Source organism: Patagioenas fasciata, chromosome Z, assembly GCF_037038585.1.
Source record: "Patagioenas fasciata isolate bPatFas1 chromosome Z, bPatFas1.hap1, whole genome shotgun sequence".
NCBI classification, from domain to species: domain Eukaryota; kingdom Metazoa; phylum Chordata; class Aves; order Columbiformes; family Columbidae; genus Patagioenas; species Patagioenas fasciata.
Window position 1 is genome coordinate 73678538 of NC_092560.1, and position 20734 is coordinate 73699271.

The 20734-nt window shown below is 51.8% G+C and overlaps 1 long non-coding RNA gene across 2 annotated transcripts; it reads left to right on the forward strand.

Annotated features, from left to right (window-relative positions):
• Positions 1-13016: 13016 nt before the first annotated feature.
• On the forward strand, positions 13017-15653 carry LOC139826483 (uncharacterized). Of its 2 annotated transcripts, none has more exons than XR_011736574.1 (4): positions 13017-13079; positions 14303-14470; positions 14831-14920; positions 15471-15653. It is a non-coding gene; the product is annotated as an uncharacterized lncRNA (long non-coding RNA). The 2 variants fall into 2 exon arrangements; XR_011736575.1 differs by lacking the exon at positions 13017-13079 and adding an exon at positions 13650-13718.
• The last annotated feature ends 5081 nt before the right edge of the window (positions 15654-20734 follow it).

Genomic DNA, 20734 nt, shown 5'->3' on the forward strand with positions numbered 1-20734 from the left:
AAGCACCTGCTCACCATGCTCCATAACACCAGCAGGAACTCTGACACCACCAGGATGACAGCCCGTAAACTGGCCATCTGTTTGGGGCCAGACCTCCTCAGCCCACCAGAGGAGGACACGGTCCCCGTGGATGTCCTGGTGCAGGTGTTGAAGCTACACTGTGCTTCCAGCCTGCTACAGCCTCTTGGGCCCACTCGAGGTCAGAAGTTCCTGGCTGCCTCCTCTCTTCTGCAAACACTGGTTTGGGAGATGCTGCCAAGAGGAGATTCACAGCTGCAGCTTCTGCGGTGAAAGGAGGATCAGGAGTGGGTAACAGGTTTGACCTGTTTTCAGCCACCGGCTGTAAACCGATGGTTTGGTGTGTGCAGGTGACAGGGCCGGTGCAGTTCCTCATAGAGCACCAGGAGGAACTCTTGGAGGAGGAGAAGGCGGAGGCCAGCCTTGCTGGTGCATTGACCGCAGACTTGCCAGCACCAGGGCAGAGGCAGAAACTGCCGAGGTATGTGAGGTGTTTTAAGATGATAGGTGGTAAATATTTTCAGATGCTTATTTGCAGGTACTGTTCTTTGTGAGTGTTTCTGAACGCTTTTATTTTTCAAGAATCGAATACTATTTGGTATTTTATTTTACATGCACGTAGATACGTGTTGGATGAGTAACAGCAAAAAGAAGGGGGTCTTTTGTGTGTTATTCAGTAGTGGCTATAATTTAAAAGGTAATGTTTTAAGTCTGATAGTTACTATGGGTAGAATGGTAGACTTTTCTACTAACGTTACACATTCCTGTGCAACCCCATCTGGGTGTTCCTGCTCCAGCAGGGGGATTGGACTGGACGAGCTTTCGAGGTCCCAACTCCACCGCAGCATTAACACTGCTTCTGGGTGCTGACTTTTTTGCCCAGCTTTAAAACCACCATCTACGTGATTTTTGTGTGTTGGTGCAAATGATTTATACCTTTCTACAAGGGAGGCATTTTCACTAAAAAAGAGTGTTTTTGCTTGAAGGGTAAATTCCAACATCACTCTGTGTGATCCCCCAAGTCCTGGCTTGCTTCCAAACACTTCTGTTGTCTTCTGGGTATCCCCCTCTCTCTTATGGAGAGTTGGTGATGCTTTGGTTGTAGCCTGATCACTGACGGTTTGGATCTCTTTGGTGGGTTTTTGACCTAATTTCTTATGTCTTTTCTGGAATGACTCCCTCATTAGGGTGGCCAAATCATAGGCACTTTTTTTTTTTTTTCAGGCTATTGTAATTATTTTCTTCTTCAAATGAATCTGATTACATGGAGCTGTGAGCTGCAAAGCCTTTGATGCTAAAGTAGACTCTGAAGTAGTTGCTGCAGTGCCTTGAAAAATGACCAAGAACTACCTAGGATGTGCAAACTATGTATAAACTATGTGTAACTGTTCATGGGGGTGTGTGTGTATCCGTGTGTGTGGAATAAGCAGCTCATAGGGCACCCATCATTTGTCTCTCTTGCAGAAGAAGTTCAGTTCCCGTGCACAATTGTTTTAAGATGTTTTAAACACTGCTGAGCAGCTCGGTGGCTCTTGTCATCTTCCCAGGAGCTGCTGAATCTGCCCTGGGGACTGAAATGCAGATGGCGCTGAGGGGCTGAAGGGCAGAGAGGCCAAGGCACTGAGGGGCTTAGGCGCTGAGGGTATGAGGGGCTGAAGGGGTGAGGGTCTCAAGGGTTCATGGGATGAGGGGATGAGGCACTGAGGGGATGAGAGTCTGAAGGGTTGGGTCACTGAGGGGCAGATGCGCTGAGGAGAAGAGGAGCTGAAGGGTTGGGTCGCTGAGGGGCTGATGCGCTGAGGGGATGAGAGGCTGAAGGGTTGGGTCGCTGAGGGGCTGAGGCGCTGAGGGGATGAGGGGCGGAGGGGCTGAGGCGCTGAGGGGATGAGGGGATGAGGGGCGGGGCCTACGGCCGCGCGAGGGAGAGTGGGCGAGCTCCCGTTGGTCGGCTGCGAACGCTCGGCGCTGCCGCGCGGTGGCGTCCTGTCCCCATGGTGACGGGCGCGGCCGTTCCTGCCTGAGCGTCGGAGCTGTCTGTCGGTCGGTCGGCCGGTCTGTCCTCGGCTGCGGCGGAGCGTCCGTGTGAGACAGCGGGTGTGCGGGGACTGGCAGAGCTGGCGTCAGCTGTGCCAGCTCACTGGAGACATGCTGCGCAGGATCTGCTGATGGCCCTGGTGCAGATGGGTATGAGCAAGGCCGGGCCCTGCCGCCCTCTCGCAGGCCTGTTGGGGACACGAAGCCGAGGGGTTGCACCACGGAGTGACGGGATAAGGGCTGCCCTATGACTTCTCCCAAGTGACAGGACGAGGAGAAACGGACTCCAGTTGCCCCAGGGGACATTTAGGTTGGATATTAGGAAAACTTTCATCCCAGAAAGTTTTGTCAAGCATTGGAACAGGCTGCCCAGGACAGTGGTGGAGTCACCATCCCTGGAGGGGTTTAACAGACATGGAGATGAGGCTCTTTGGGACTTGGGTTAGTGGGGAACTTGGCACTGTGGGGCTAATGGTTGGACTCTATGATCTTCAAGGTCTTTTCCAATCAAAATGATTCTATGATTCTATGTCACTGGAAGCTTGCTGAGCTGAACAAACTGTAACAAGAGCTACGTTAAAAAATTGTTAAAATGCATGTGGAAGCACCTGAATGAGGTGCTGTGGATGTGGGAGACACTCTGGGGGCATTAGTGTGGTATGCTGCAGGGGATCCTTGGCCGTGCTGAGCTGAAGGTGTGCTCATCGGTAAAATTTGCAATGATGTCAGAAGGCATTGCTGAAAATGACTTACAGACAGGTAATTCTTTTTAGGGGGTGGAAACTGAGAAGTCTCAAGACTCACCAGAAGTGTCCAGAGGAAATAACCAGAGTCCAGTTCTTGGATGTGGCACACTGAAATACAGAGGTCGATCCCAAGGTAAAATCGGGTTGATAAAAGATAGCAACACTAGAATTTTGAGGTGGTATATTTATTTTAGCTTTCTGAAAGTGTGGTAGGTTTAGTTTCCTTTGGATGTCATATTAGTTTAATTTGGAAGGAAAATCCAAGCTGTAAGACTTGAACTACTGTGTGGACAGAAAGATGAAGCAACATTTCGGAAGCTTCTCTGTTTGTTTTTTTTTCATTCTTTCTTTTCTCTCTCACTCTTCTTTAACATGTACATTCCCTGTATGTTTCAGTGTGCTCTCACACTGAGGTGGGGGACATGTGTCAGCATCTTGTCACCATATAGTCACTATGGTAAATACTCCCCAAATTTTCTTTTGCTTTGTCCCCGAGTCCTAACAGTAACCTGTCTGCAGAGCAGAAACACATTCTCACCCCTAATGCCCTCCAAGTCTCCCTCCCTTCTACGTTCACCTTAATTTTCATTTACCCCGGTATTTTTAGGGTGCTCCAGGGAGCTGCTCTGCCCATAGCCCCTGTGGCTCTGTGCTGGTGGCTCACTAGGGATGCAGCTCCGGTGAGGGCTGATGTCCCTGGGCTGCGGGTGAGGCTGGAGCATCCCCAGGCCTGGGATGCAGCATGAGAAGGGCAGCTGCATTCAGAGATGGGCGGAAAATACAGAAACAGAACTGTTCTCCTAGAAGGACAGAGGGAGAGGTGACAGGAAAGGGTTAGCTGTAGGTGCCAAGAGGGTTTGGAAGTGAAAGAAGTGCCAGGTTGGTGGGTCTGCTGGGCAAATTTGCAGTGGGTCTACCTCAGACTATGGCTTGTGAGCCCCATCCTCAGAGCAAGGGATTAAGAAAAACCCTGCGGAGGAGGACTTGGGGGTACTGGTGGCTGAAGGATTGAACATGGGCTGGCAATGTGCACTCACAACCCAGAAGCCAGTGGTATCTTGGGCTGCATCAAAAGGAGCGTGGTCAGCAGGTCGAGGGAGGTGATTCTGCCCCTCTGCTCCGCTCTGGTGAGACCCCACCTGGAGTCCTGTGTCCAGTTCTGGAGCCCTCAGCACAGGACAGACATGGACCTGTTGGAGAGGGGGCAGAGGAGCCACAGAAATGATCAGAGGACTGGAACAGCTTTGCTGTGAGGACAGGCTGAGAGAGTTGAGGTTATTCAGCATGGAGAAGACAAGGCTCCACGGAAACCTTATTGTGGCCTTTCAGTACTTAATAGGGGACTTACAAGAAAGATGGGGACTGACTTTTTAGCAGAGCCTGTAGTGCTAGGAAAAGGGGTAACTGTTCTAAACTAAAAGAGGGTAGATTCAGGCCAGACATAGGAAAGAAATTTTTTACAATGGGGGTTACAAAATACTGGCCCATGTTGCCCAGAGAGGTGGTAGATGTCCCACCTCTGGAAACATTCCAGTTCAGGCTGGACGGGGCTCTGAGCAACCTGATGTAGTTGAAGATGTCCCTGCTCATTGCAGGGTGGTTGGACAAGATGACCTTTGGCTTCTGGTCACCGAAGCACAACAGTTTTCTACTTCCTTTATTCGCCTGGTCGGTGACTTTCCTCTTTATTCTGTAAAATACATGTACAGTGGTGACAAGAGGAGAAATATGGTGCAGAACAGATTGAGAAAGTGCTTTGGCTGGGAAGTGGCTCAGCAGGAGGGGGTGAGTTTTGTTCTGCTGTGCTCATCCATCCCCTGATCAGCTTTGCAAGGCAGTCCTGCAGCCAGCCAGGGCAGCGCAGGGGCAGGAGCTAACAGACGGAGCCCTGGGGAATGTATTGATCTGGATTTATTTGAATACAATGTGGTACATGTCTCTGGAATATTTAAAAATGTACATGTGCATGGCAGCCCCCCACAGCAGCCCGCTTCCAATTACATTCCTGCCATTACAGCACTGACCATATGTCATCTTCTTAAGCTTTTCTTTTTCATAAGGAAATGCAGGATCTGTGACAACAGAGAAAACTACAGTTACTCTTGGATATAGATTTCAAGGGTAGGAATCTAGTGTCAATTTAAAAGCAATGTGTTACAGTTTTTTAAATGGTAATAGGATAACATAAAGCCATTGACACAGTGTTTAAAACAAATGAATCTTGAAATAGCATTTTAGCCCTTTAGCTTAAGGTGACTGCTTCAACTTTTAGGACTGAGAAGTGCAGCCTCATGTCCTTTCATCAGAGCTGCATCCAGAGACCTCAGATTGGGAGTGAATTTTCAGAGCTCTGCTAAAAGCTTGGTCACCTGAAACTCTCTTAAAAAGAGCTGGGGGAGATGTTCTTGCAGCTGACTGTGCCCATGGCTGCAGCAGCGCTTTTCTGCCCTTAGCGTCTGTCTGCCCGGCTTGCTGCGGGTTGACCTGCCCATCTCATTTAGTCTGTCATAGAGCTTGGATATCATTAAGGAGCCGTGAGAGACAAGCAATCATTCCGAGGGTTCCCCTGTGCTTTACATTGGGTTAAGTGACAGGAAGTTGTTTGCTGGTCCTCTCCTGGAGGCCTTGTTTTCAAAAAGCGTTGGAGGAAATCTTCCACCTTTCTGTGTTCCCGCATAAATGCTGGTGCGTGCTCCAAGCATCACTCAGGAGGAGAAACTGTGCTGAAGACCTGTTGGGACTGTGTGATCCATGCCCAACGTGTGGTGTAGACACTGGTGCAGAGAGGCTGAGCAAACGTCTTGCTTTGACACGGATGCAGAGTGCCTTCTGTTTCCTTGCTCACCAGGAAAACTGTGATGGAGCAGTTTGATTTTTCGGAATAAGAGAAGAAGATAATTTTATGGTGGCATCCCTGCCAAAACCCTTGAAAGTTTCTACTATATAGGAATGTCAGATCTTTCCCAGACACTTACATCCTTGAAAAAGCTTGGCCATCAGTTGAAAGCACAGATGTTTTTGTAAAGGCGGATGTGACTGACTGGCTCTATGTCTCTCTGCAGTCGGGGTGACCTGGCAGCAGATTCAGTGAGTCTGCGTCACGCAGCGTTTAGTGAGGCCTATGGCATCCTGAGCGAACGTGGTCCAGGTCCTGTTAGCCTCATCATTAGTCGGCATCCTAACGCAAAGGGAGGAGAAAATTTGTTAGTGTATCTGGCTCGTTTTTGTTTGGCACTGTAATTTGAGTCTTGCTGTCAGGAAAGCAGCAAATGAAGAATACCGTGTTTTTCTCTCTATGGCCTGCGTTGTGCAAGAAGCCAGGTTGTAATGATGCCTTCCAGTTTTGTAAGTTGTAGCAATGCCAGACTGTCCCTGCTGCTTTGCACTTAGTCACCCACTAATTTTTTCTGGAACTACTTGTGTGAAGTGTTTCCACTTTTCTTGGTACTTGGACCAAGTGGCAACACAAATATGACACAAGTCCTCTTCCTTCTTAAAGTTATTTAATGTCTCCTTTTATGGCACAAAAGCTCCATGGTACATTTGGTTGCTGACTATGTTCACTTCAGTGTTTTCATGTACTTGCAAGAGAAATACCGCAACATTTTCTTTTTTCTTGCTACTCTGAGTGACTGTGGCATTGAAGCTATGTTTAAACTGCTGAATTTGCTTAAGAATCTTTCAAATCTTCCTTTGTGTTTCTGGTCTCTATGCTGAATTCTAATTCATGTAAAGCAATGTTTATAGAAATACTTTTTGACAGAACTAACTTGCTCTTAATTTTTAAACATATACTCCTGTAGATGAGTTGTTCCTGTTATAAAATTATATGGAATTTTCCAGTAATAAGAATTAAGTGCATGGCAGTAATTCAGGACAAAATTAGCAAATATTGTAAGCCAGTATTTATTCTTAAACCAGAGAAACATTAGTTACCATTTAGCAATTTAGGTTTTCTTTTTAAAAGCAAGGAGAAAAGAAATGAAAATTAAAAAGACAGCTAACATCTTGGAAAGTCTAGTATTCATCCAGTAGGTGACGCGCAGAACATCTTCTGTTGCTGATGTATGCTCGTACAAAGCAGTCTTTGTGTATTTTAACGTGATATTTTCTCGAAAAATCAATGCACGGTACTTAATTGAGTTAGAATTGTGCTGCAATGGCTTCATTTTATTTCCTTATGTCTGGTGATCTTTTATTTGTTTGCACAGTGTGGCACTTTGATGTGATCTTCATGAAGTGAGCAGGCTTTGCCTCCTGGCCTCTGCAGGAGAGTGGCAGGGAGGGAATCTGAAGCAGGGGAACAGGCTTAGGAGCTACCAACTAGATCTTCTTTACTGCATCTTCAAAACCAGCAGCATATCTGAAATGAGTCATGTATTCATAGTGATGAGTAGCCAGACATTTATCTTCATTACATCTACCCTGTATGAGCTCTGTCTTCCACTTGACTTCAGGTGTCTGAGCAGGAGATGGATGAAGCAATCGCATGTACTACGCACCAAGACAGTGCAGACGCCAGGTCCTCTCATGTCACAGATTGTAGCATGTTCCCTCCTAACGTCCTTTTCCAGATGCAGGAGGGCTTAAGGACATGCTCTTGGGCTCCCAACATCAATATTTTGATGGCACTCAAACCTGCAGAACAGTTTGGGACATGTAGTCACTCTGTCCACTGCAGAAATTTGAGCAAAACCATGCAGTTCTGATGGATCAGCTCTGTAGCTCGTGTTAGAATCATAGAATCAATGTCCTGAGTTGGAAGGGACCTGGAAGGATCATGGAGTCCAACTCCTCTCCCTGCATATGACAATCCACAGTTCACAGCTCTCTTCAGGATGAATGAAAAGGACAATGTCCCTGTAGGGAAAGGACAGCAGAATCAACTCCATCTGTGTACACTATCTGCGTAGATGGAAAAAAAAAATAGTGTTGATGTGTCCATTTGAAAAAGTCCAGATATTGCGTACTGGACTGCGTGTTTTACCTGCGTGTTAATCTTTGGGGTCATGCCAAAATCTGTGATCTGGCCTTTGTCTGATGTTTTAAAATCCAGACTTAGCACTTCCTCAGATCTTACAGGTAAAAGCAAACTCTTGGCAATGGCAGAGTGACTAGTAAGGTGATTATTAGACATAAATGGTAGATTTGTAATTGTCCCCCTTGGATCTGTGTCAGCTAAGATGCTTTTTTAAGTAGACCTTGCCAGTGGCTGCTAATTTGTCTTTTGAGGTTGCACCTGGTCACCAGCATGCTCCAACAGGGGAGGGAGACCATGTCCTGCTCATCTCTTATTCATAGCTCTGTGCTGGACCTGGCTGGCATAATGTGTCTCTGTCATAATGTTTCGTCTGCTCTGAGAGACAGCTTATGAGATGCTAATTAAATCTCGCTTTAGGACAGCAAGTCAGATAATAAATGGGATTAAATACAACCTCCAGCTCAGAAGGCGAATGAGGAGCTTGTTTGAATATATGGACCACAACTTTAATTTGTGGCATCTAACTACTGCCTTTCTTGTTGCCAGAGGTAAAGACAATATATATAAATCTTGGTGGTAAAAATATTTATTCTTTTATGTGCACATATTCCAGTGTTGTACAAATCTAGTACCAAGAGGCCTTAGATGTTGGCCAAGTTTGCCAAGCACGATGGCAGTTCCAGTCACACATTGCTCTTTTGCACCTACCAGTGTGGATGCTTGCTTTCTGCTGGATGTGGGATTGCTGACCCAGGTGCAGAGGTGAAGGAGGAGGAGGGAGGATACTCTGGTGTATGGAGCTGGATGTAGCATTTTTAATCTAGTTAGTGGCCCTAGGGTAAAAGGGGATATGTCGTATCAGTTTGAACTGGGCTCCAGGAGCTGGGGATTTGGGGTCTGTTCTTCCCATTTTCTCTGACCTGTTGTGCAGTGTTTAGAAACATACTCAGGCTTTCACCTTAAGAACTCAGTCTCTGCTCAGTTTAGTTATTTGGGAGAACCCCTTTGGTCCAATGGGAGGTTGTGACCAGGAATATAATTCCTATGTGAATTGCAAAACCAATAGGCAATGTTTCAGTCCTGAGGAAGCTAGGGGTGATTCATCCCAGTTCATTTAAATGAAGAGGGCCGTGTCCTCCATCCTGATACTGATCTCTCAGAGAAACCAGCAGCTCAGGTGGGAGAGCAGTTTTGCTTTCATACCATTTACTACAAGTACCAGTGAAGAAAATTCCACTGGATCAACTGTGTCTGATCTTCTGCTGCCCCAGCTTCCCACATGGATTCTGGATACATTAGCAGTGCGCAGCTCCCATTAGTGGAAGCAAAAGCAAATAAACTTATTTTTCCTTGACACAGACTCTGGGTGCTTCTTTCTCCCCCTTCTCCTGGGGCCTTTCCCTGTCCCCGCACCAACCGTGGCTGGCACCAGCCTGCTGGGGGGCATGGCCGTGGGTCCCCACAGCCCCAGGGCCATGTCGGTGGTGCCATCTCCCCAGGAAATCTTGATGCAGCTGCACACCCACAGGGAGGGGTAGAGCAGGCAGGAGCGGAAGCTGGTTTTGCCGCAGGTCCCGTGGGGACGCAACTGGCCATCAGAGGTGTTGGTGCCGGTGCCAAGGTCTTCGTGTATGTGAGTAGACCTCAGTTTCAGGCATCCTTGAAAGCAGTGGAGAAGCCGGGTATGGAGAAGAGTGACCTGTCAAGGAACGGGCTGAATACCCACTGAATTCTCGTTACTAATGCTTCTCGAGTTCTACAGCTGTTGACACCACCAGTTCCTCAGCGCTCTGATCCCTTGGCACTGCCAGTGTATGGGAGCAGCGAGTGTCACAGCCATTTGCCCTGCTGTACCTCGTAGGCTCATGGTAGGGAAATAAAGGACAGAAATGGAGAACAGCGTATGGAGTACAGCGCCCATGTGTCACGGAAGCTGTAGAGCTCTTGGAGCCATTGCTTCGTATTATAGCTGTGCTTTCCTGGGGGTTGCCCACCACCTCTGAAACGTTTCTCTAAAAGGCATCTCCATAAAACAGCAGCCTATCAATACATTAAATGAAGGACTGAAAGCATGAATTCCTGAGGAAACTATGTTAGGAAATGCTGAAGAAGATGAAGGCAGCACGTGCACGGGGACAACCAGAGAACTGGGGAAGCCTCGGTGCTCTGCAAGCACTGTTCGGCATGAGTGAAAACACACTGGTGTCTGCTCAACAATACAAAACACAGCAGCCAGTGGGCTGTGGGGTCTGTCCCTGTCCCCTCTGCCCTCTGTAGCTCCATCTGTGATGTCACAGCTGTGAGGTCACAGTGTGTGGGGCCAGGCCCCTGTGAAGTGCAGGCTGGCTGCCCTGCCCCACGGCACTTTGGGCCACAACCTCGTGCCTGTCAGGAGCTCGTCCTGTCCTGCTGGCTGTGTGCCCGTGGCAGGCGCTCAGCTCCCGACAATTGGTTTGAGGCTCTCGCCCAAGTGGTCTTCCCTGAGCAGGCAATAGTCTTGCAACAGAAGGAGGACAGACAGGCTTGCAGGAGACCTTAATTTCTCCCCAAGATGGGGAGAAGAAGGGCTCCTGCAAGACTCCAAGGCGCTCAAAATATGGAGGGCATATGTGCAGCTGGGGCCACTCAGGTCCTGTGGAACAGGTACGAGGAATTTGTTCCTCCTGGGGACATCAGCTGGTGGGTGGGACATGCAGAGCATAATGTGTGGCTTGCAGGACAGTATGGAGAAGCCAGCAAGGGCTGCGGGCAGAGCTTGAGAAACCCACTGGGAGTTGACAAGAGGCTCAGATGAAAGTGCCTCTACCCCCCAGTGCCAAACTCCACGGTCCTGCTGTGCAGGGTCCCCCCAGGAGACTCACGAGTTCCTGCTGTTCTCCAGGCCTTTGAACGGCCTCCCCAGCGGCAGGCTGGTGCTGTGGGGCTGGGCGGCAGTTGTGCTGAGAAGCCGTTGTGCTGCCCCCCTGCTGCTGCTGTTGCTTTTTCTGCTGCTTCTGCCCTATCTCACCATGGCAGGGACGTCTCCTGGGAGGCTTCCCAAAGCTTGTCTTCTGGCCAGGGCCTTGGCTCAGGTGGCACAGAGCTGATGCAGAGATTGGCCCCATCTTCTCTCTTCCATAGGTGCATCCCCTCCCAGGAGGACCAGGGCACCAACTGCAGAGGGCCACCACGCTGCAGATGCAGTGCTGGAGAAAAGGAAGGTAACTCAGAGATGCCTTTGAGTCCGTGTTTACACCAAGTGTGTCTGGTTCAGCCAGCACCCATAGCCCTGCAGGACTGGCGACATCCCTTCCCAAGGGAGTCCTGGGGCCAGCATGACCATGGGGAGCCAGCTGACATGTCCATGCCTTTGTGGGATACTGTCAAAACCATGGGGTACCCCAGGATGGTAGAAGCTGAGAGGCCAAGGCATCATCCACCTTTCCTCCCTCCCTCCCCAGCTACGCCACCGGTGCCCGGCCTGCCAGGGGATCCTGCCGGCCCTTCTTCCTCCACACCCAGGGTGCAACCAGCACCCATAAGCCTGGCCCTGCTCCTGCCCCAGGGAGGGAAAACCAGCACCCACCTCCCTGCAGGGCTCTGGCACATGCCCGGACAGGCATCCTCAAGAAGGGTCCTCAGCCTTTGCTCCGGTTTCTTTGCCCAGGGTTGGTCTTCAGCATTGCTTACCGCCTGGCAGCCGTCGTGCTCTCCCTCCAGAGATGCATCTGCACAGGCATCTCCATTCTGTGAGTACAACACGTGTCCGGTGTGGACATGGAGATGAGGATGGGGGGTGCTGGTGGCTCAGGGCAAGCAGCAGGGAGGCTGGAGCTGCTCCTAAACAGGAGATCCCCTGGCTTCCATCTAAATTGTTGCTCCTTGGCTGCTAAGAGAAAAGCCCTCTCTGCAGGACTCTGCCCTTGAGCACTGCTAACACCAGGATGTGTTTTCAGGAAAGAGGTGGTCACCCTGAAAATGGAGACAAACTCAGGAATCCTAGTTGTGATGAGCCTTGCTGTTTTCAGTGAGTATTTGCCCAGTGCCAGCAGAGGCACAGAGGCACGCGGGCTGTGAGCTTCAGTGAGAGGCTGAGGTGCTGCAGCACCAGTGGGGGCCTTGGACCTCCCAGCTTTGCAGGTCTGGGAGGTCACCAGATGCTTGCTGCATGCAGGGGAAGGGTAGCGTAGCTTTGGGGTGCAAAGCATGTCCAGGAAGCGGGGCTCTGCAGAGCCCCAAAGCCCCAGGAAAGAGTCCTTACTTGGATCCGCAGTCTCTCTGCACCCCTTCCCCATGTGCTCAGCCCGTCTCTTACCACCCTGGTGTGGGAGGAGACTGCGGGGCTATGGGCATGGTTAGGAACTCTGGTCAAGCATCTCTGTCTTGGTTGCAGCTGGTGCCTGCTGTGGGATGTCGTTGCTTATGTGGACAGCACAGGCAATGAATGTGCAGCAGGTCAGTGGGACAGGAAAGTCGTGCATAGGAGCTGTCCTGGGGGTGGTGCGGTTGAGTAAACTGCTCCAACCTCTGGCTCCAGGCAGTGACCCACAAAATCAGCACCAGCTTCTGCTGTGTCTCCCTAGAGCCGCTGGCTCTGGAAAGTCCCGGCAGCTCTGGGACTCAAATGAGGGCCTTTCTCTTTCAGTTGCTGCTGAGGCTCCCTCCAGCCGAGCTGAGGTCCCTGCGGTAAGAGCCCTCTCCTCTCTCCTGACCCGCAGCAGCTTTGCTGGATACTGGCAGATGAGCCCACGCTCTTGCGCTCACTCGCACAGTGCCCAGGGCTCGTGCCTTTCGCTCCTGCCTGGGCCTTTTGCTAAACCTGGAGCGGGAAGGAAGCACTTGCAAACTGGGGAAAGAAGAGGGCTCGAACACCTCTGTCTCTGCTCCTGCCCGGCCTGGAGCCTCTGGACGAGGCAGCTCTCTGACAAGCTCTGCTTTCCTCCTGACTGCAGGAACACGCTTGCTCTGTGGAGGGAACAAGCCCAAGAGGTGCAAGAGCTGAGGGATGAGATGTCACGGCTGGCTGCAGAGATCAGTGCTATGATGAAGGTGATCCTGCACTTTGGAAGGAGGGCTGGGATGAGCAGGGCTCCACACAAAGCCCTTCCTGGGCCAGCGTGTGGTCTTTTCCTGCTCAGCCCACACACCCGTCCCTTGCCAGGGGCTGCTGGTTGAGCTGCTCCACTGTAAAGCCTCTTCTCCTGGCCAGGTCTGACGTGGTCATTTCCCTGTTCCTTTCTGTCTTTCCCAGGAATTTCAGCAAATGAGAGACGCAAAGTCTGCAAACACGGGGATGTCTGACTGGGCTCTGAAAACCCCAGGTGCGGATGGGCGCACACAGGCAGGGCTGTTATTGCACTGAGCTCATCGTGCTTAGCGCTCCCAAACGCAGGCTGTGCTGCAGACTCTGCTCCCTGGGGCAGAGGGAGGTGGCACAAAACCACAGGGGCCAAGAGCACGACTCCCATGTGCTCAGGCCAGCCCTGTTGTCAGAGCGCTGATTGGAGCCCCGGCCATGCCCTGGACAGTATTTCTGCCCTCTGCCTTTGCACTGAGCCTCACTGAGGAACAAAAGGGAGTGGACGGCTCATTCTCTGCTGTCCACACAGCGAAGCCTTGCATTGGGTCTACTGCCCTTCCCATGGGGCTTGCTGCCTCCCAGCACCCACAGCCCTTCTCATTGTGCTGCTGGAAGAGAAACACCATCAGCAGGCATGGGGATCCCCTCCTTTCCCTGGGGCACCTCCAAGCATCTGCTGCTGCCTGCAGGGCTGGCAGGCAGCCCCGCAAGTGTCCTGCAGCCACCAGCTCCTCCAAGCCTGAGGCTTCTTGCAGTCAGCTGCTCTCTTCTGCCTTCAGGGGCTGCCATCGACCTGCAGAAATCATCCAACCACTGCACAGGGTTCTGTAGTGTGTTTTGGTTCCTGTGTGCTCCACCACGTCTGGATAGCTTTGTGCAGGTAGAGTAGAAAAAGCCCTCAGTGCTGCTTCTCTTGTGTTTGAGAAAGTTGGGGGCCAGCCCTGGGGCATCTCCCCTCAGGCCAGTGGTGTTCCTCAAGACCATGGCCACTGGTCCTGTGTATGACAGCTGAGGTCTGACACAGGGGTTGGCTTCCCTAGAACACGGCAGTTGCCCTCACAAGGGGCCTGAGCTGCGCTGAGCTTGCTGCTCACCATCCCTGGTCACTGCTGGCTCAAGGAGCTTCTCCTTCGGGACCCCATTTTCCCACCACAGCTCTGACTGTGCCTCTCACAATGGGGCAGTTGAGGGTGGGGTAGGCTGCAGAGCTGCTGGCCAAAATGAGAGGTTTCCTGAAAGCCCTGACTCCGGTGCAGGGTATCAGATGGTTCCCACTGGCTGGCTGTTGTCCTCTTTTCAAAACCAGGAACACAGCCGGGCGCTTCTGCCCGCTTCCCAACACACCGCTCGTGTGGAGCACAAGCCCGGCCCACGGGCGCAGTGCCGACTGTGCTTCTGGCTGCATGGGAGCCCAGCGGGGCCCATCATGGCCTCATGTTCATTGCTCTTGGCCTCTGCTTTCAGCCGGACACATCCCCGGGATACTGCTGGCCATTCCAAGGGTCTCGGAGTGAGGTGCTCATCCGGTTGCCCACACAAATACAACCAACAGCTGTCGTCATACAACACACCTCAAACGCAGCCTCTCAACCAGGGACTGTCAGCAGTGCCCCCCGAGATTTCACCGTCTCTGTAAGTCTCTGCCGGGCACTGGGAGCTGGGACCGGGCACGGGGAAAAGCTGTAATGGGGACTTGATGCTCTCTGCGCATCTGCTGAGATTGCTGTGCTCCCAAGTTCTGCTGTTCCCTGAGGGGACATTGCAAGGGACACATGGGGCGGTGACCCCCCTAAGATTTGCTCAGCGTGTTTTGGATCAGCACCTCCATGACCCTGAGCACGAGACAAGGAGGAGACTCAGCCTCACCGCATCCTGTGCCAGGCTGTACTGGAGCCACAGGAATGCGGTTCGGAACATGGGCCTGGGTCTGGCAAGAGCATTTTCTCGTGATCAGATCGAATGTGACCTGCTCCCCTGTGCTTTATCTCCAAGGGACTGGATGAGGAAGGCGAGGAGGAAACTGTGCTGGGGAGATTCACCTACACTGTGAAGAAAGACCCGCCGCAGACCTTCCCTCTGCAGGTGCAGTGAGCGTGTGTGGGCAAGAGGCCAGGGCAGAAATGCTGGTTTGCCGCAAGTCCCTTGCGCAAGGAGTGTGGACGGTCCCTGCTGGGGCAAGGGCCTGACCCCAGGCCAGAGAAACATTGGCTGGATTGGGAGGGAGAGTGGCCTCCGGCAGGGCTGCAAAAGCAGAACAAGGGCCATGTTGGCCCCGCAGCCATCAGGGTCCCTGGAGCGCTCTGGCTGCACCCAGCGGGCACGTGGTGGCAGGGAGGACACCCAGCACCTTGCCCCAGCAGCAGGACTTTCCCCAGGGCAAGGCCCCAGCCCCAGTGAGTCTCAGGTTTCCAGAGCTGCCCACCACGCTCGCTGTGGCCCAGAGTTTGCTGTGCAGGGCTCAGGTCCTTTGCCATCCGGGTGGGAGAAGGGAAGGAGGAGAAGCTGCTGCCTCAGCCAGGGCGGGAGCTGGTCCTGGAGCAGGGGACGGGCTGGCACAGGCAGACATGTGGAGCCTGCTCTCACTCGTTACACCCCAGGAGTGACACTGCTTTTTGCTGTGGTTTCTTTGCAGAATGGGATCCCCAGAGCCTTTCGCTTTCTGAAACTTGTCATAGAGAGCAACTGGGGAAAACCAGGATACACCTGCATTTATCGAGTGCAGGTGCATGGGAAGATCGTGGAAGCGAATGACACCGGCCAGACAGAGGTGGAGGCCTTGCCCCAATGAGAATTAAAATGCAAATGGAGAAACAAACCAGATGATGTGGCTGTCAGTCTGGTGCACAGCAGTGTTGTATCACAGGCCCTCTCAAAGCTGCCACCTTCTGCCCTTTGCAGGCTGAGGCCTTCCTCCGGCTTTCTGCCTTCCCTCCGCCATGGGGATGTTTCCTAGCTGAGCAAAAGGAAACGATGCTCCCGTAGCCTTCCCTTTCCACAGTTCCCTGACAAAATCCTTTGGCACTAGGACTGTTCCCCATCTTGCCCCAAGAAACAGTTTTAGGAGCCTGGCAACATTTGGGGGTCATGATCCTCAAGGCACTGGGCTGTTTCATTCAGGGGACACCTTGGCTCTGGGAACTGGGCCCAGTGGGTGCCCTCATGGGGTGCAGCCATGTCTGGGACCCATGAAGAGTGTCTGAGGTGCATGAGGAGGCCTGAGGAGCCCAACTGCCGAGGGAGGGAGGATCCTGGCTCAGCTCCCTGTGTCCATGTGCCCTTCCAGGCACAGTCCTCCAGCCTGACAGGGACCTGGCACCTCAGACACTGGGGCCCAGGCCACAGCTACTTGTGCACAGACATATGTGTGTGAGGGCCCGTACAACGTGTGATGGGCTGGGGGTGGCCATTGTGGCGTCATGCACGCCAGGGAACAGGGCATCAGTGGTTCACAGCTCCAGGAAGTAGCCAGGAGAGATGGGAGATGGGTCACAGGCCCCTAAGTTGTCCTGTTGATCCAGATAGGACCCAGGTATTCACTTATGTGGGCCAACAGTTTCAGATCTGCCCATCACTTGGAATCAATAGTCCAGCTGAAGTGGGACTTCTCCAATCCACCGTGCAGGGGGATGGAAGGAGAGGTGTCTCTGTCCCAGCCTGTGGAGCATGGCATTGGTCATTGCCACAGCAGGGAGGGAAAATGAGGTGTAGTGCTGAGGCCCCGAGCACTACCCAGTTATCTGCTGGTGAAGTACAGCTGGTGCCTACTGGATGACTAATCAGACTATTCCTGTCTGGGCAGCTCTGCCAGCACCTTTCCATGGGCCTACTTTGCCACTTCCAGGTGCTGCCTTTGTGTGAGGGGCTGCCCTTTCGGTCAGAGCCCCTGCCCTCTGCTGATAAAAACTGTTGCTTGGACTCCCCAGGCCATTCTGGAGTCCAGGAGCTCCACTTGGAGCACACAACAAGCCCTGGTGCTCCACAGCAGAGCAGCACATGTTTCTGCAGGGAATTCACACTGAGCACTGTCCCTGTGCAGCTCCTGGGCTGATGGCAGCAAGTTTCACAAACCGAGGGCTGTGCAATGTGTGCGTCACTGGAGACACACAGGAACAAACTTGGCTTGGAAAGTCACAGTGGTCCCATTCCGTGTCCCTCACAGTGCTTGGATGTGTCCTCTGCAGCCTTTTGTCCTCCTTCCTCAGTTTTCCTGACAGAAAAAGACATCCTGAAGAATTCAGTTGGTATTGCTGAAGTTTACTGTTCCTGTAACAACGGTGCCTTAAGTACAGAAGAACAGGTGGATGTGGGGAACAGTGATAGACGTATGGATGAAATGCTGTGAATCCATTGAAGAGGGAGGAAGGTGCAGGCTTCCACCAGGAAGCAGCACCGCTGGTGCGTGGCCTCATCCAGGTCATCGTGGAGCGCTGCAGCGAGGACGCCTGGAGGCTGCTGCGCTCCTACGGGGCTGAAGAGGAGGACTACAGCTGTGCAACCAGCCCCAGCAGCTCCCGCGTGGCAATAGTCCTGCAGCAGAAGGAAGACACACAGGCTTGCAGGAGACTTTTAATTCTCCCCAAGATGGGAAGGAGAAAGGCGCGGTACCAGGAGATTGTTCCTCCTGGGGGCATCAGCTGGTGGGTGGAACACAGCGCAGCACATTCCTTGCAGGCTGGTGCAGAGCAGTGGCCACCACCAGTTGTCCCCTCCAGCAGAAAAGCTGGAGTTGACCTCTCAGCTGGTGAGTTTGGGGAAGACAGGGGCAGGAAGGCCCCTCTTCCTTCTTCTCGCGGGTGGGCACTCGTGCTGCACTGGGGCTGCTGCTGCCCTTTTCACAGGACATGTCTGTCCCCATGGCTCTGCAGAGAGAGAGAGCTGAGACCCTGGGGTCCCTTGTTCCTGAATGATGCTTCTCTCATTTGCTTAACAGTGTGGGGACAGAACTGAGAGGGCCCAGGAATTCTTGCCTGGCACTTCCACTCTGTGGTTCTTTGCTCTGTTCTCCTTGGCAGCAGGTGAGACATGCAGGAGGTGGAGGAGGCTGCCCTGGCCATTTGCACAGCAAGGAATGTCGGACGCTGGAGACAGGGGGCCTTTCTTTGGCCAGCCCCTGTCAGATGTCTGCAGCCAGGACAGCATGCTGCCCCAGCCCATCCAGGGAAACACATCTGGCCAGGGGGTCCAGATTCCACTGGCTCCTCCCGAGAGGCGGTCTCCCCATCAGAGAGATCCCAGATGGGTCTTGGAGACAAAGCCGGCTCCTCTTCAGTGCCTGCTGTGGGATCTTGCTGCTCACGTGGACAGCACGGGCAATCAATGTACAGCAGGTCAGTGGGACAGGAAAGTCTTGCAAAGGACCTCTGCTGGGAGTGGGGGGTGAGTAAACTGCCCCGTCCTCCGTCTCCAGGCAGTGACCCGCAAAATCAGCACCAGCCCTTGCCTATGCATGACTTCCTCCGCAAGATCCCCTCCCAGTTCCTCCACGCAGAGCTCTGCCAGCAGTGGATGGACACCCTGCAGAAGCCCAGCAGACAGGGGAGGCTGGCAGGGCTGAAGCAGTAAGTGTGGCCGGCACTGCCAGAGCACAGGACTTGCCTGCAAAGTCACCACCTGCCTGAAAAAGCCATATTCTTCGCCAGACGCCTACTTTATTGTCTTTGTGTTGCTGTTCCCTCAGGGTGGCCAGCAAGTTGCCCAAGGCAAACATCCTCCTCCTCAAGCACCTACTCACCATGCTCCATAACACCAGCAGGAACTCTGACACCACCAGGATGACAGCCCGTAAACTGGCCATCTGTTTGGGGCCAGACCTCCTCAGCCCACCAGAGGAGGACACGGTCCCCGTGGATGTCCTGGTGCAGGTGTTGAAGCTACACTGTGCTTCCAGCCTGCTACAGCCTCTTGGGCCCACTCGAGGTCAGAAGTTCCTGGCTGCCTCCTCTCTTCTGCAAACACTGGTTTGGGAGATGCTGCCAAGAGGAGATTCACAGCTGCAGCTTCTGCAGTGAAGGGAGGATCAGGAGTGGGTAACAGGTTTGACCTGTTTTCAGCCACCGGCTATAAACCGATGGTTTGCTGTATGTAGGTGACAGGGCCGGTGCAGTTCGCATAGAGCACCAGGAGGAACTCTTGGAGGAGGAGGAGGCGGAGGCCAGCCTTGCTGGTGCATTGACCGCAGACTTGCCAGCACCAGGGCAGAGGCAGAAACTGCCGAGGTATGTGAGGTGTTCTAAGATGATAGGTGGTAAATATTTTCAGATGCCTATTTGCAGGTACTGTTCATTGTGAGTGTTTCCAAAGGCTTTTATTTTTAAAGAATCGAATACTATTTGGTATTTTATTTTACATGCACGTAGATACGTGTTGGATGAGTAACAGCAAAAAGAGGGGGGTCTTTTGTGTGTTATTCAGTAGTGGCTATAATTTAAAAGGTAATGTTTTAAGTCTGATAGTTACTATGGGTAGAATGATAGACTTTTCTACTAACGTTACACATTCCTGTGTAACCTCATCTGGGTGTTCCTGCTCCAGCAGGGGGATTGGACTGGACGAGCTTTCGAGGTCCCAACTCCAACGCAGCATTAACACTGCTTCTGGGTGCTGACTTTTTTGCCCAGCTTTAAAACCACCATCTACGTGATTTTTGTGTGTTGGTGCAAATGATTGATACCTTTCTACAAGGGAGGCATTTCCACTTAATAAAGAGTATTCTTGCTTGAAGGGTAAATTCCAACATCACTCTGTGTGATCCACCAAGTCCTGGCTCGCTTCCAAACACTTCTGTGGTCTTCTGGGTATCCCCCTCTCTCTTATGGAGAGTTGGTGATGCTTTGGTTGTAGCCTAATCACTGACGGTTTGGATCTTATGTCTTTTCTGGAATGACTCCCTCATTAGGGTGGCCAAATCATAGGCACTTTTTTTTTTTCAGGCTGTTGTAATTATTTTCTTCTTCAAATGAATCTGATTACATGGAGCTGTGAGCTGCAAAGCATTTGATGCTAAAGTAGACTCTGAGGTAGTTGCTGCAGTGCCTTGAAAAATGAACAAGAACTACTTAGGATGTGCAAACTATGTATAAACTATGTGTAACTGTTCGTGTTGAAGGGGGAGGAATAAAAAGCAGTTTCCATTGCAGCTTTTTATTTGCCAGTTTTGTATTTTGCTGAAGTTTTTACCCTTTGAACTGAAATAATGAAGTTTAGACTCTGCAAAAGATCAACTTTGGCTTTCTTGGTTTGGAGAGAAGAGGAACTGGGGGATGGTAAGCAGGTTCTGGGGAAGTTTCCACCATTTTTAAGCTTGAATAGCAGCACTAGAAATTATTTTTACAGTGAGAGTGTTTGGTTATTTGGGTGTTTTGTTCATTTTGGTTTTTTTTTAATAAAACAGCAGCTTATACTGTATATGAAAAGCAGAATGCAAAGGGTAAAGGATTGTATTGGAAATTCTGTTGTTTTTGCCATGAGCTGTCTGAATAATCATGCAGAGGATGCATGGCGGGTAATGGGGTGAAAACGTGGACTGATCAGGGTGTGCCTGGGCAGCATGTTGAGGACCAGCGTGTTGTGCACATCTAGGAAAATGTGACTGTTGTAGCTTGGTAGAGAAAGCACCAAATGGAGGAGGAAGGCAGCAGGGTCTTCCACAAGACATGGGCTGAGGGGTCTTTGCACGTGGGCAGCTCTGCTCATCCCGGGCCGCGTGGGAGCGGGACCATGGGTGTGTGCGGCCGTGCTGCTCTATGTTGTCACCTTGTGTTGTCACCTATGTCTGGAAACACGTCAGGTACACCAACTCCTCCTATCCCAGCGTATTTACTCAGAGTGGTGGAGTCGCGATTCCACACGTAAATTTAAGTTGAGCATTTCCAGGCTCTTAACTACTTAGCTGTATAA